The sequence below is a fragment of the Thermobia domestica genome, chromosome 5 (genome assembly GCF_964235325.1).
Source record: "Thermobia domestica chromosome 5, izTheDome1.hap1.1, whole genome shotgun sequence".
Taxonomy (NCBI): Eukaryota; Metazoa; Arthropoda; class Insecta; order Zygentoma; family Lepismatidae; genus Thermobia; species Thermobia domestica.
Window position 1 is genome coordinate 176,052,519 of NC_137458.1, and position 13,737 is coordinate 176,066,255.

The 13,737-nt window shown below is 34.7% G+C and overlaps 1 protein-coding gene across 1 annotated transcript in view; it reads right to left on the bottom strand.

Annotated features, from left to right (window-relative positions):
* LOC145684736 (venom allergen 3-like) overlaps positions 1-13,737 on the bottom strand; it is a 354,554-nt gene that overhangs the window by 214,243 nt on the left and 126,574 nt on the right. The window lies entirely within an intron of this gene.

The following is a 13,737-nucleotide window of genomic DNA, read 5'->3' on the forward strand; positions in this document are numbered from 1 at the left end:
TGTTCACAAAATTAAATGAAGCTAACATGACTGTTAATCTTTCAAAATCTTCATTTTGTAAAACTACATTTAATTTTTTAGGTTTTGTAGTAACGCCCGAATGCATTCGTAAAGATCCTTCTTATGTAGAAGTTACTCGTCAGTTACCTCGTCCTACTAATATGAAACAATATTGCAAAAGGTATTAGGTCTTTTTGAGTGGTGTTCAAAATTCGTGCATAAGTTTGCTGAATTAGCTTCTCCTTTATTTGAGCTTATTAAGAAAGGAAAGAAATGGATTTGAACTTCAGAATGTGAACGTAGCTTTCAGTCTCTTATAGACAGTTTGGTTCAAAACATTCTACTTACTCATCCGAAGCTCAATTCTGACTTTTCACTAATTACCGACAATTCAAAGGTGGCGGTAGCTGGCATAATCTTTCAAGAAATTGAGGGTAAACGTAATATTATTGGATTTTGTAGTAAACTCTAAATAAAGCTCAGCGTGCGTATGCTACAACTGAACAGGAAGCGCTAGCGATAGTGATTTCTATTCGTAAATGGGGATATTTGTTGTATGGCAATCATGTTAAAGTGTATACAGATCATAACCCTTTGGTGTATCTACATAAAATAAGAAATTGAAATTCTCGTTTAACTCGTTGGAGCCTTGAATTGCAAAGTTTTGATCTGGAGATTATTCATATTCGTGGTATCGATAATAAGGCTAGTGACGCTTTGTCACGCATTGTTTTAGCTCCTGAAACTGAAATTCAAACGGTGAATAACGTCGAAACATTGCCATCATTCTTTGGAAATATGACCATACAGGAGTTAATTGAAAAACAACGTGAGTATCCAGAATATAATTCAATTATGAAATTCCTCCAAAATAATAATAATCCATATTGTAAGGTAAAAAACAGAAATCCTGAAAAATTTTATAAACTTGAGAATGGCGTACTTTTAAATAAGAATTTTCATTTCCCAAATTCCTGGAGAAATTGTATTCCACCTTCACTAGTCCCTGTTGTTGTAGAACATATGCATTGTAAGCGAGGTCATTTTGGAATTGAAACAACTTTTGGTTTTGTCAACGAAATTTGTTATTGGAAGTCCATGAGAAAAGGTTTTAGTAATTTTATTAGTGACTGTATAGTATGAAAAGAAACAAAGGTAAAAACGTCACCTCCAGCAAGGCCAATGGAAAGTATTATTGTCAATAGTCCCCGTGCACTTGTTTCAATTGTTATTTTAGGACCATATGTTTCTTCCTCATCAGGTTATAAATATGCATTGTCAATCATGGATGTCTTTACTAAATATTACACTTTGTATCCAATGCGTGATACTACCACTAAATATGTTTTACGTTGTTTAGAATCATTGTATTTCTTACATTTAGGTATTTCTAGTGCTATTTTGGTTGATAATGGTAGCTGTTTTATTTCTCGAAAATTTAAAGAACAAATGTCAGAATATGGAGTTAAAATACATTATGTAACATCATACCATGCTTCTTCTAATCCAGTTGAAAGAATTCATCCTGAAACTAATCGTTTGTTCAAATTGTTTTGTAGTGAAGATCATACCGGTTGGGAAAAATTCATTCCTCAAATTGTAATTTCGTTAAATTATTCAATTTCTAGTAGTTTGGGAGTCAGCCCTGCTAGTTTGCATTTAAATGTGAAGCCATCCGAATCAGTATTTAAACATTTTGATATAGTCGTCGCTAAAAAGGACAAAGATGAGTATACTGTGTGGGATAACAAATTAGTTATGGCAAATTTGAAAAGAAATGAAATTATCCGTAAAAGAAATGTTAAATATAATCAGAAACAAGAAACTAAATATAAGGTGAAGGAAAATGATTTAGTTTTCTTAAAAAAACAAATTTGAGTTCAGCTATAGATTAAAGAATTTCAAAGTTTCTTCATTTGTATAAAGGTCCCATGTTGTGTTCTAAAAAATTTCAAAAAAGTATTTGAATTGACGGATCCACTCACTGGTAAATGTTTAGGATTGCATTCAGTAGAGAGGTTATAAGTTTGGAAACCAACTAAAGAAACCAAAAATATTTGGCTCAATCTAGCTACTAAACATCGTGGAAGCAAAATTGATGAAATTTTAAATGAACAAAGTAAAAGTTCAGAGTTAAACAGTTGTATTGAGGAAGTAACGTATGACGCTATCAATGCTGTAATGGTAAACTTTTCAAGCCAATGTGATTCGAAAATTAATTTAAACAGAATTTATAAGGTCCTTGATGAAATTTTGGAATTAGATTCATATTTGAAATATCTCACTGAATCGTTGTGGTGTAACGTAGATAACTTCAAATTTGCGCTAGTAAATTTTATTAATACTCTCGTTTTGTTCAATTAGCACTCTGGTAAAATCACAGTGATCAAGTTAGAGTGACTGACTCTTACTTATGTGGTGGGCTACCCCAGCCTTGTTTTTCATCTAAACACGTCTACGTGGTGAACCACTGAGTCACGAACGGAGTAATAAAAGAAATAAGATCTAATGAGCAAAGTGAGATAGATAATGTTTAAAATCAGTAGTAAATGCTGAATTAAGCTCATTGAAGGTAAAACTTATGTGTTAATTGTGAGTAATTGTTGTTAATACGAAAACACTCCAAATTAAACTTGAAAGCATAGAAGCAAAGGTTCCCTCCAAAATTGTGGGTTATTCATATTTTTTAAACTGTGAATAACGCAATTTTCGTATTTGTCTTCTCTATGTTATTTCAATTTTTAACCTTATTCTCTATCCTTTCCACTTTGCTTCGAGGTTGGAATCATATAAATAAATAATCGGGGTAGGGTCTTACATACGTAATGCAGGCGGTATATTTATATATACTTCGAGTGTGACGAGCTCGCACCTGCCGAGTTATAATTTCTTTTAAATAAAGGAAATATTATCTCTTATAATGTAATGTTTGTTCGTGTATTTCAATGTGTAATTTTTATGAGTCATGAAATAATTATGTGAACTATCTCTTATACTTTAGTTGTATTGAATTACTTTGAACATTTTTGATAAATATTCCATGTTAGAGCGTAAAAGAATATACAGTTCTCAATTTTGTGAATGATGTCAATATTTTCAAGTGTAGTAAATATTTCTTTGTGTACTCAATAGTAAGGAATATTTCCATTTTCATGAAACGTGAAATTGTGGTAATTTGAATCATTTATCAATATACTTGCCATTATTAAATAGTGTTGTGTGTTTTATTTTAGAAGAAATAAATATTATTGCAGATCATGATATTAAATTAATTATTAGTATTTTAGATTTGTTGCAATATATTGAGTTTGTGTTACCTATGTCTTATTGTGCATTGTTAAAAAGACATTGAATAGGATACTTTATTAAATACCATATTTCATTAAATACTTTATTGTGTTTGTGTCAGCGTATATTATTATATTATAATTTCTTCAGTTGTTTATTAACAGTTTCCTCTTACAAATCATGTGGATTCTTTCCAATTCCAACTGTTGGAATTATTCTAATCAGTTCTTACAGGGGCTATATATTAAACTTTCATGTATATTAAATAATGTGTTCACACCTTAAAAGATGATTAAAATAAAAGATGTGAACGAACCAACAATAATAACATACTGGAACTAAAAAACAGTTATAACAGGCCCACGCGTTCCCGTAAATGGCCCACGCGTTCGCTATTGCTCGACTCGCTGTTATCTCGTGTGTTTCAGTGAACTCATGAACTGTCGCCCTCTAGTGTGTTTATATGGCAAAAGTTTAAACAAATGCATCGTTGGTACAAAAACCGCGCGACAAGCTTAAAGATATTCAAATTCACCAAGGTTTCAGTCGGATGAATTCTAACCCTTAATGGATTGCTAATCTAGGCAACCCAAAGTACTGTGATTGTGCTATTGTAGGCAATTACGAAAATTTAGACTCCAGAGTTCTTGCCCACATCTGTTGGACGATTAGTGGTCATTCTAGTCAGCGCCATATATAACGATATTGTTATATATCAAGTTTTAAATCAACCCTCGTATTTACCAACGTCAGTTCTTGGAAATAATGCGTAGCCAGCCAGTTTTCGCAGAAGAGCAAAGCACTGAAATCTTTTACCCAAAGGGTGTCTCATTCTTCATGACAGTTCTGCATTTCCCGTCAGGCCTAATATGGTACGGAATTTGTTTCTCTCCTCACCAACACCTACGCAGAATGTACTTCAAGTAACTACATTGAATTGTACGTGATAATAAAATTTTCGTCCATAATTACTAACTTTTTACATTAATGGGTGCATCAATATTCTCAATGTAATTTCAATTAGAAGATAATCATTCTATTATCCCTCATTATTAGAACAGTGAAGTGAAAATTAGACATTCTATGTGTACTATATTTTGTTCTTGTAGTGTATTCGTGCGTTCTAAAACAAGCAAGGAAAGTGACGCTAACAAAACGCGCGAGAGTGCTTCTACAAATCTCATCTCGTCAACATGTAAGAAAACTTACTCCAACAAACTTTATCAATTAACCTACATGCAGTTTAAAATGAAAAGAAAGTATAATTAAAATTTACGCTACAAGGACCCTAACTCAAGAAAATACTAGAGAAAATCGTATTTGTGCTACAAAAATCTGAAATCCTACTGAATTGAACTTCCCAACAATGATGGAACTTATCGTAATTACACGGCCGTGAAATTCGTATTTTAATCGGTTTCGTTTCGCATTCATCCGAATAAAATTTGTTGGGTAACTCAAGTTACATGTGATATGTTGGTTATAATTCATCTGTGCTATTGTGATGTTGTACATATATATGTTTTGTTGTCGTGAAAGTTAAAATATTAAATATAAAATATTTTGTGCATAATCCATTTTATTAATTATAAAGTAACATCCAAAATATTTTAATGCGTGATATCTAGTGCTGTGTCTTTGAAGCCGGTAAAAGAAAAGTATTATTTCAAATGTGTGTATAATATAAACCAGGATTAAATCCTAGGTAAAGTATCTTAAAAGTAGTGCAGTGCAAACATTTATTTTTATCTCACAATAGTCATCTGTCGTTAACCATGCGTATTGTGCCCACTTCGAGTTTTCTTTTGCAGGTGTTGATAAGTATATGTTATGCATGACTCAACAGTAACGGTGGGTACACAGCATATACTCTCAATCTTTCAAAACGCCCAAACCTAAAGACCGCGGGAGTGGATATTTTTTATTGTTATTGGTATTTCAATTTATTACTAAGTTAACCCTCTCAGGGACAAATAAGTTCGAACCCAATACCATCATAAATTGTCCTCCCAAGCTGGAACCGGTAGGGATCGAACCCAAAACCATTATTAATTGGCTTTACAAACTGGAACTAGTAACATTAAAATCCTTTAATGTTGTAAACTGACTTAGCCCTCACAGGAATAAAGAAATCCAAACCCTTTACTGTAATAAGATGTTGAGCGTTTTGTGTATATTGCTTCTTGTTTGGTTTGGTTTTACAGATTTGACAATACATAAAAGATGGAAGACCGAAATTTGCATATTCCTCATATTTTATTGTTTTACTTCAGGCGTGGGAACAACACGCGAATAGAGTTTGTGATATTTACTGTCCTCAACGTTTCTGTGCTTTTGTCCCTGTTCTTAAACAGTTAGTGGGAAAACTGTAAAAGAAGTAAAACGAGTAAAAATAAGAAACAAGGTGCTGAGGAAGCTTCATTAAATTAGTTCAAAAAATAATTCAGTGCCCTGAAACACCAGATTCCAATCATTATGAGTATCTGCCCAAGGCCGTGCCATGAAAAACCAGAGCACGAGACGAGAGCATACGGCAGCGCCTCCGTACATATGAGTTGTCAATTTAAAGTTGACTTCTGTGGTCTATTCTCTCTGCAAAATATTTTACTATTTTATTATGACTGAAATCAGAAAGTTTGAGCATTATTACACCGGAATCGTGAAAGTGTGTAATTACTAAATTTCCGGCAGCTCCATTTTTTCATTCTCCCAGAACAGCGATGTGTTAGAGTAGTGCCTTAAGCATTAGTTTCGTAATGTTGGGGACGCGAATTCGATTCCGGCTTTGGCAATTCAGTGAATTTTCATAATCTGCAAAACTGATACTTCTGATGTATAGTAACATGAAAAATATTCAATTTCTCTGCGTCTAAGTGTTGAGACGAGATCCTTCACAGGTGGAATGCCGACAACACAAAATTAAGTCATTTTATCAACTTCATTCGTAACCGTCTGGCCACTGGCACCTCATATCCTTTCGACGTATTCCAAACACTACAGGGACGCGAAGACAGAAACATTGGATACAATTAAAATTCCGACCTTGCTCTTCGGAGGAATTCGAACGCATAGTGGATTGCACCTCATGATCAGCAGCCTCATGATCATGTGGCCTCAATTGGCCACAAATTCCTCATATGAACATAAGAAAGTAGACTAGTAATTATGGAACAAAAACATAGAACTGTCTATTTCTACACGTGTTGATACAATTTAATGAATAGGAAAATAATTTTTGTCGTCTTTTCTTCTTTGGAAATTAGAAGTTAGAAAATGTGTGTAAATTTTTGTAGTTCTGTTTATTCTATTCTATATATTTGGGTAAAATATTGCCAAAATATTCATTTTAATAGGTGATTATTAATTGACCAAATTTACCCTCTTAGATTGCACTTTACTATTGTATAACATTTGGTTACATGATAAGCATTCTTTCATATGGTATTGGTATATTAATGTTCTCTTTTTAAATTTAGGAGTTAATTTCATAAATTTGAGAATTAGTAAAAGTATGTTTATAAATGTTCTATAGGACTTGTCTAAATTTGATTACTTTCCCTGCAGAATACAAAATTATTAAAAATATATTGACAGAAGCATGGGCGCCCGGAAGGGTACAAGAGGCGACCCCGACTCACGAAAATGTATACGTAATATAGCAAATCACGTATATTAAATTATGAAAATTGTTGTGTATATCAATAGGTTATAATAATTAACTATCAGATTTCAAGTCCAAAATGGGAATTAGAGAACAACTAATCAGATTTCACTAAAGTTAATTTTCCACCAGTGACCTATGACTATGCGTTGTGATTAAAGTTTAAAAATGTGAAATTGTTATTGTTTCATATCAATCGATGTTAATAATTACCTATTAGGTTTGAAGTTTTAAAATTTTACACCAATTACATTAGACTATGAGTTGCCCCTAACTTTCAACGTGTTAACATGATATATTAAGTTAACATTCTCAAATTTGAATTTTGGCAATCTTTTATCCATGAAAGGACACCAGTTGGATCATCCAAATTTACCAGAGTCCTAGAGAACAATTACGAATGTTTATTTATTTTTGACAATTCCAAAATTTTAAGGAAGAGTAAAATGTATTCTTCCGGTATTCATATTCAATGAAAGACAATGAGACCTTGTATTGGTAATGCTACAATCTATCTTAGTTAATGTTAAGCACAACATTCAAATTTTTTGTCTTACTCTGTTTTAATTTTCCCACGAAAATTTAAATTTCACGCTATAAAGTGTTACTTTGAAAATTTTATACCCATAAAAGGAAAATAAACAAATTTTGAGAAGTTCTACAGAGCATTTAGGAACATATTTTTTTACCAATTCTCAAATTCTAGAGGCCCCCTTCCAAATTTAAAAAGAGCATCACTGTACCTATATCATATAAAATAATGTTTACCATATAACCAGTTGTAGATTGCATAATATAAGAGGATAAATTGGGTCTATAACCGATCACTTTTCGCAATATTTTACCCAAAGAAGAGAATAAGTAGGACCACTCAAATTTACAGTGGATTCAAGAGGACATTTACGAAGTTTATTTTTGACCATGGTAAAATATCTATAGCTCGCAAACGACTAGATTCTAGGACTTCATGTAATCTACTCTGTCATGAAGGTCTGGAATTTATTCAAACGCTTACTTGTCAAAATTAGGTATCCCATGATGGTTGGTGGTACAGCCAAGCACAAAAGTAATCACCCCCGGGCGCCCTAATTCCATTACTTGGGGTACAGGTCTTTTGCAGTTGTGAGAACGCCTAGATAGGTGCAACCCAAATTACACGTAACTTTTCTCGGCACTTGCAGCAGTTGGTAGCACTGACTCAAGTCTTTATGCAAAATTGTGAGTACATAACGCACGAAACATTTCTTCATTCTGAGATTGACACTAACGGCAATCCTTCGACTCGTCTCTATATTGACGATCGACGTTTACCCGCAAGTGGGCCACTGTGTGTTGGCGACGTTTACGGCATGGGGTAGGTCCATTTTCAAATAGCCTCGCTGCTGAAAGGGACGTTAAACTCGAAATCAACTCCATTCAAGTCAACAAAAAATACAGTGCTTCGCATCATATATCCATATATGCTTACCATGCGCTTTATAATATTTGCTGAAGCTTGTTTATCATATGGATCTCTTAGAGCACAGGGTAATCAACCCATAAATTTGTGAGAAAAATAGAGATAAAATTTGTAATGTAAGCTTCTGTATGTTGTTCTGCGTACCTTGATTTGGGACTTTCGAATTTCATCCGCTTTTCTACTCAGAAGTATCGATAATTCAACAAGGAAATAGTTACACCATAATAATTTAATTGAAATTTATCGTAAGTTTGCCCATGACAAACACTCCTTCCATTTTATATCGTAAAGGTCAGATCCATCATTATGGTAACAGAGCGATGCTTGAGGGATTGACCGGAGAAATTCAAACTCCGATTACTTAGAATTTGACAACCTGGTTTTATTACAAGTATATAAACTCTTTAGTCGGTAGGAAAAGAGGACGTGGATCATGTGTCAGAGTTGATGACGATGTGTTTTGGTGAGTCAGTGGTACATGGTGGGTGGTGTGTCGGAGTGGGTCATGGTGGGTATGAGTCAAAGTGGGTCAAGGTGGGTGGTGGATCATAGGTCACAGTGGGCCGCGATGGGTGGTGGGTCAAGTTTTCATTGACCCACGCCACCTGTGATCAAATCTGTAAAACCGCACAAAACAAAGAGCAATACTACTACACAAAACACTCAACATCTTAGCTATTCATGACAAAGTATTGCATGATCCGAATAACTCTAGTATAACCACAAACCATCATTTGTCTTATTTTACCCAAATACGGCATGACTTTTGTGACAACCTGATATTTGAAATGTTGTTAATACGCAAAGTTCATTGATCTCATCACTTACTCACTTATTCTCTTTTGATCATCAGAACCTTCAGGCTACTTCCCATAGATATAGAAAGGTGAAATGAAGTACCCAGGCTTCGTGTAGGATGCAAATAAACCAATGAAAAGCAACAGGATAATGTTTCCCTCCTCCAAACCCCCCTAAAGTGGAGTTTGTGATTATTCAACAAAAAGACTTGAAATCCAATCAGAAAATTCATAAAATATAAATTATGTAGCCAAGTCTCCACTTTGCAATAATAATAATAATAATAATAATAATAATAATAATAATAATAATAATAATAATAATAATAATAATAATAATAATAAAGAAATTACCGAATTACAAAATCAATTGCGTAAACAATATCTTCCAATTAAGAAAAAAGTGATTGCCACGACGACGGGCCGTAACTTTTGGGGCAGGGGGCCACTGCGCCCCACTTCCAGGGAAGGTCCCCGTCGTTCGAGGGGTTCCCATTTTAAGACAAAATTGTCTTACTCCATATACGATAGGAAAATGAAATTATAAGTGAAGCATCCAACAGGTTCACTACATTACATAAACACAACAGCACACTAAAGGTAAATAAAACAATAATGAATCGTGGATTCATTTTAGTAAAAAAAAAAAAAAAAGTCTACTATTCGGGGCACTAGAAATCATGTATATTCATATATTATTGTCCGATTTGTCAATATGGTCCCCTTAATGAATTTGTCGTGTATGGAACGGGCCCAGAGGCGTAACTAACGACCCCGCAGACCTTGGTGTGCGGGAGATTCCAAGAATATCCCTTAAAGGATCCTGGCTTTTTGGGCTACTTTTTAGACTTTCAGTCAAGCAGCTACTGTATCGTCACTATTTATCCTAGGATCATGGTTCATACCTCATTCTCTTCAGAATAGAGCTGGCTTTCAAATGGTACCACTTGCATGCTCATACCATATACCAGAAGCGGGAAAGAATGTCAAAGTGAAAATTTCGGAGGGAAAATTTTTCGAACTTTGGTCCTCCCTGGACCCCCCTTGTGTGATCGTAGTAATCTAAAAAAATTGATAAATAGTAGTTGGTATACTGAATGTGTGTGCCAAATTTCAAGTTTCTATCTTGAATAGTAAGGGCGGGAGAATTTTTATCAAAAATTCCCACAAAGCCCCAAATGACCATAAAACACTATGATCTCAGGGGGAAAAAATCCTGAGACATCCCTAATTACCCTAGGACTATAATCCGCAAATCATTCTCTTCAGAATAGAACTGTCTTTCAGGCGGTACCATTCACATGTCTCCATCATGTATCTAAGGCGGGAAATTCCTGAAAAAAGGGGTTTTTGGGGCAAAATTTCCCTTTTTTCAAATTTGCCCCTCTGGACTTCCCCTGTTTTTACGCAGAAATCGAAAAAAAACTTCTGGTAAATACTACTCGGTGGACTGAATGTTTGTACAAAATTTCAATCTTCTACGTGAAAAAATAGGCCTGCCAGAAAAAATTTCCCTACCATGCCCCACTTTTACCCTATACAAAAGTATATTTGGATAAAAATTCACTGAGACGGCCCTAATTACCCTAGAATAATAATTCGACCGTCGTTCTTTTCAGAATAGAACTGCCTTTCAGACGGTATGACTCACGTGGTCCTATCATGTATGTGAGGCGGGAAAATGACGAAAAACGGGATTTTTGGGGTAAAAATATCCCTTTTCTAACCCTTTTACCCTCTGGTTCCCCCCCTGTTTTAACACTGACATCGGAACAAAAAATCTGGTAAATACTACTCGGTGGACTGAATGTTTGTGCAAAATTTCAATCTTTTACGTGAAAAAATAGGCCCACCAGAAAAAAAATTCCCTACCATGCCCCACTTTTACCCTATACAGAAGTATATTTGGATAAAAATTCACTGAGACGGCCCTAATTACCCGAGAATAATAATTCTTACGTCGTTCTCTTCAGAATGGAACTGCCTTTCAGACGGTATGACTCACGTGGTCCTATCATGTATGTGAGGCGGGAAAATGACGAAAAACGGGATTTTTGGGGTAAAAATATCCCTTTTCTAACCCTTTTACCCTCTGGTTCCCCCCCTGTTTTAACACTGACATCGGAACAAAAAATCTGGTAAATACTACTCGGTGGACTGAATGTTTGTGCAAAATTTCCATCTTCTACGTGGAAAAATAAGCCCGTCAAAAAATATTGAACATAGGCTTAGAAAATGAGAAAAGAAATTTTTGACTTATAACGTCATCACCTCCTATGTCTGGACGCAGGACGGTCTAAAACCATACGTAATGTCTTCTACAAGGCCTCTGGACTTGGAAAACAAAAAAAAAAAACCGGACGAAAAAGCTCAAATAGAAGAGAAATAACGCAATCTACCATGAAAAACGCGTATGGTACAAATTGTACCATAGGATCCCCAAAGGAAGCCCTGCCCACGGCGAGCAGATAGTGGAAACTCTCCTCGTGAACGCTCACGAGCATTCTACGAGCAAATACCATTGTTCGTGCTTCGTGGATCTTCGGGTTTTGTCCTTAGAGGAGCGGAAGTGTTGTCAACCTTGGCGGTAATCACTAGCTTACCAAAAAAAAAAAAAAAAGTATGTATGGTAACTGATTGCCATTTAGTGTAAAGTGTTTTTTACAATGTGGTAACCGTTAACTATAGACAATACAAACTTGTAACAGCAATCAAATGATAAACTATGTACGTTCCTTTTCTTCTTTTTTCTTTCCTTTTGTTAAAGAGGGATGTGGGTTTGTTATATCCGAGTGTGGGTTTGTTATATTATGTTGTTTCGCTTTTTAGGAAAAGAGATAATCTGTTGATAAGAAAAAACTGTAGCACTTGTTTGTAATTATCTAAGTATATCTCCAGAAAATTAGCTTATGCATGTATGTGTGTACGAATAGGCTTAGCAAGGGGTTGGTTGTGGAGATTAGAAGCCACTATTACACTATCAATAGGAAGAATAGTATTTCTTACTCCACTTTTAAAGTTACTTTGATCGCAAAGAATCAAACAAAATATTAAGAGAGCCAAAGAGATTTTCCATTTTTAAGTGTGACCGTTAGTGACTGCAATTAGTTTTTTATTTTTTTTTAACAAGGAGTGTCTTTTTAATAAGGAAAAATGTATTGTCCCTGGCTGGTTGCTTGCCGGTGGCTTGTTAAAAGTGAAAAAGAATGTTAAATCATTTCAACGACTGAAGCTACACGCTTGTCTTTCTTCGATAGTTACTGACTGATTTTGAAAGTCACAATGTTGTAGGCCTACTGTAATAGCGTAGGTCTACTGTAATAGCGTAAATTCGAAAGGAAACGTTCCAACTGAATGATACGAACAATTATTCCCAATGTCTTGAACATGAAACGTGGGTTGCACGGATAACGCTTAAAGTAGGCTGGACTGCACTGGAATTTCCTTCCGGCAAATTAGTGTTTGGTCGAAACTCGGTTCTTCTGTGTAATTGTCTCTTAACAACATTTGAACATTTCTTTTAGATAATAATAACTAACTAACTCTATGGTCTATGGAACCCGAAGGTTCAATGCCGCGTTTACAAAATATTTCCACTAACTTATGTCCTTAGCCAACTGGATCCAGTTTCTACTCTGTACTCTTATTTCTGCAAGATCCATCTTAATATTGTCTTCCCATCTACGCCTAGGTCTTCCTAGTGGTCTTCTTCCAATTGGGTTTTCAGTTAAAATTATGAAAGCGTTTCTAATTTCTTCCATTCTGGCTACATGGCCTGCCCACCTGAGCCTTCTACACTTCATAACCCTAATAATGTTAGGTGAGCTGTATAAACTATGCAATTCCTAGTTATGAATTTCCTCCAATCCCCATTTTCATCCCTCTTTGGTCCGAATAATAATAATAATAATAATAATAATAATAATAATAATAATAATAATAATAATAATAATAATAATAATAATAATGCGTATTATTATTATTATTATTATTATTATTATTATTATTATTATTATTATTATTATTATTATTATTATTATTATTATTATTATTTTCAACCTCCCGTCGTTCTCCTATCAATCTAGCAACGAAAGGCGTTTACAACTTAGCAAACGTGAAGCGAATGACAAATTACAGACCGAGTGCTAATGTAATACAACGTCACGAATTGTGTAAGCAAGCTAAAAAGGTCTGAAACAATTCGTTTCCGATTTTTGCAGTCGTTTTTACGTCTGTAAGATGACATGTTTAATATTAGTTTCTTTCTTTCTTTCTTTCTTGTTCATTTGTTAGTTACTTCAACGCTAACTGTAACCTCTATCATGCGTCTTCCTCAACCAAAAAACGTACCAATTTTATTTCCTGCAGTGTTTTCGCGTCACTGCTTTCGAAATGGGGAGGGGGAGAGCATACCTGCACATTTCACGCTTGCGTCTGCTCAATGCATATCATCGTGCGAATTTCTGGCCAGGCTTGGCCATAGGTTTTTTGCCATCATGTGTGGTTGGCAACACTTATCGGATGCAGTGGAA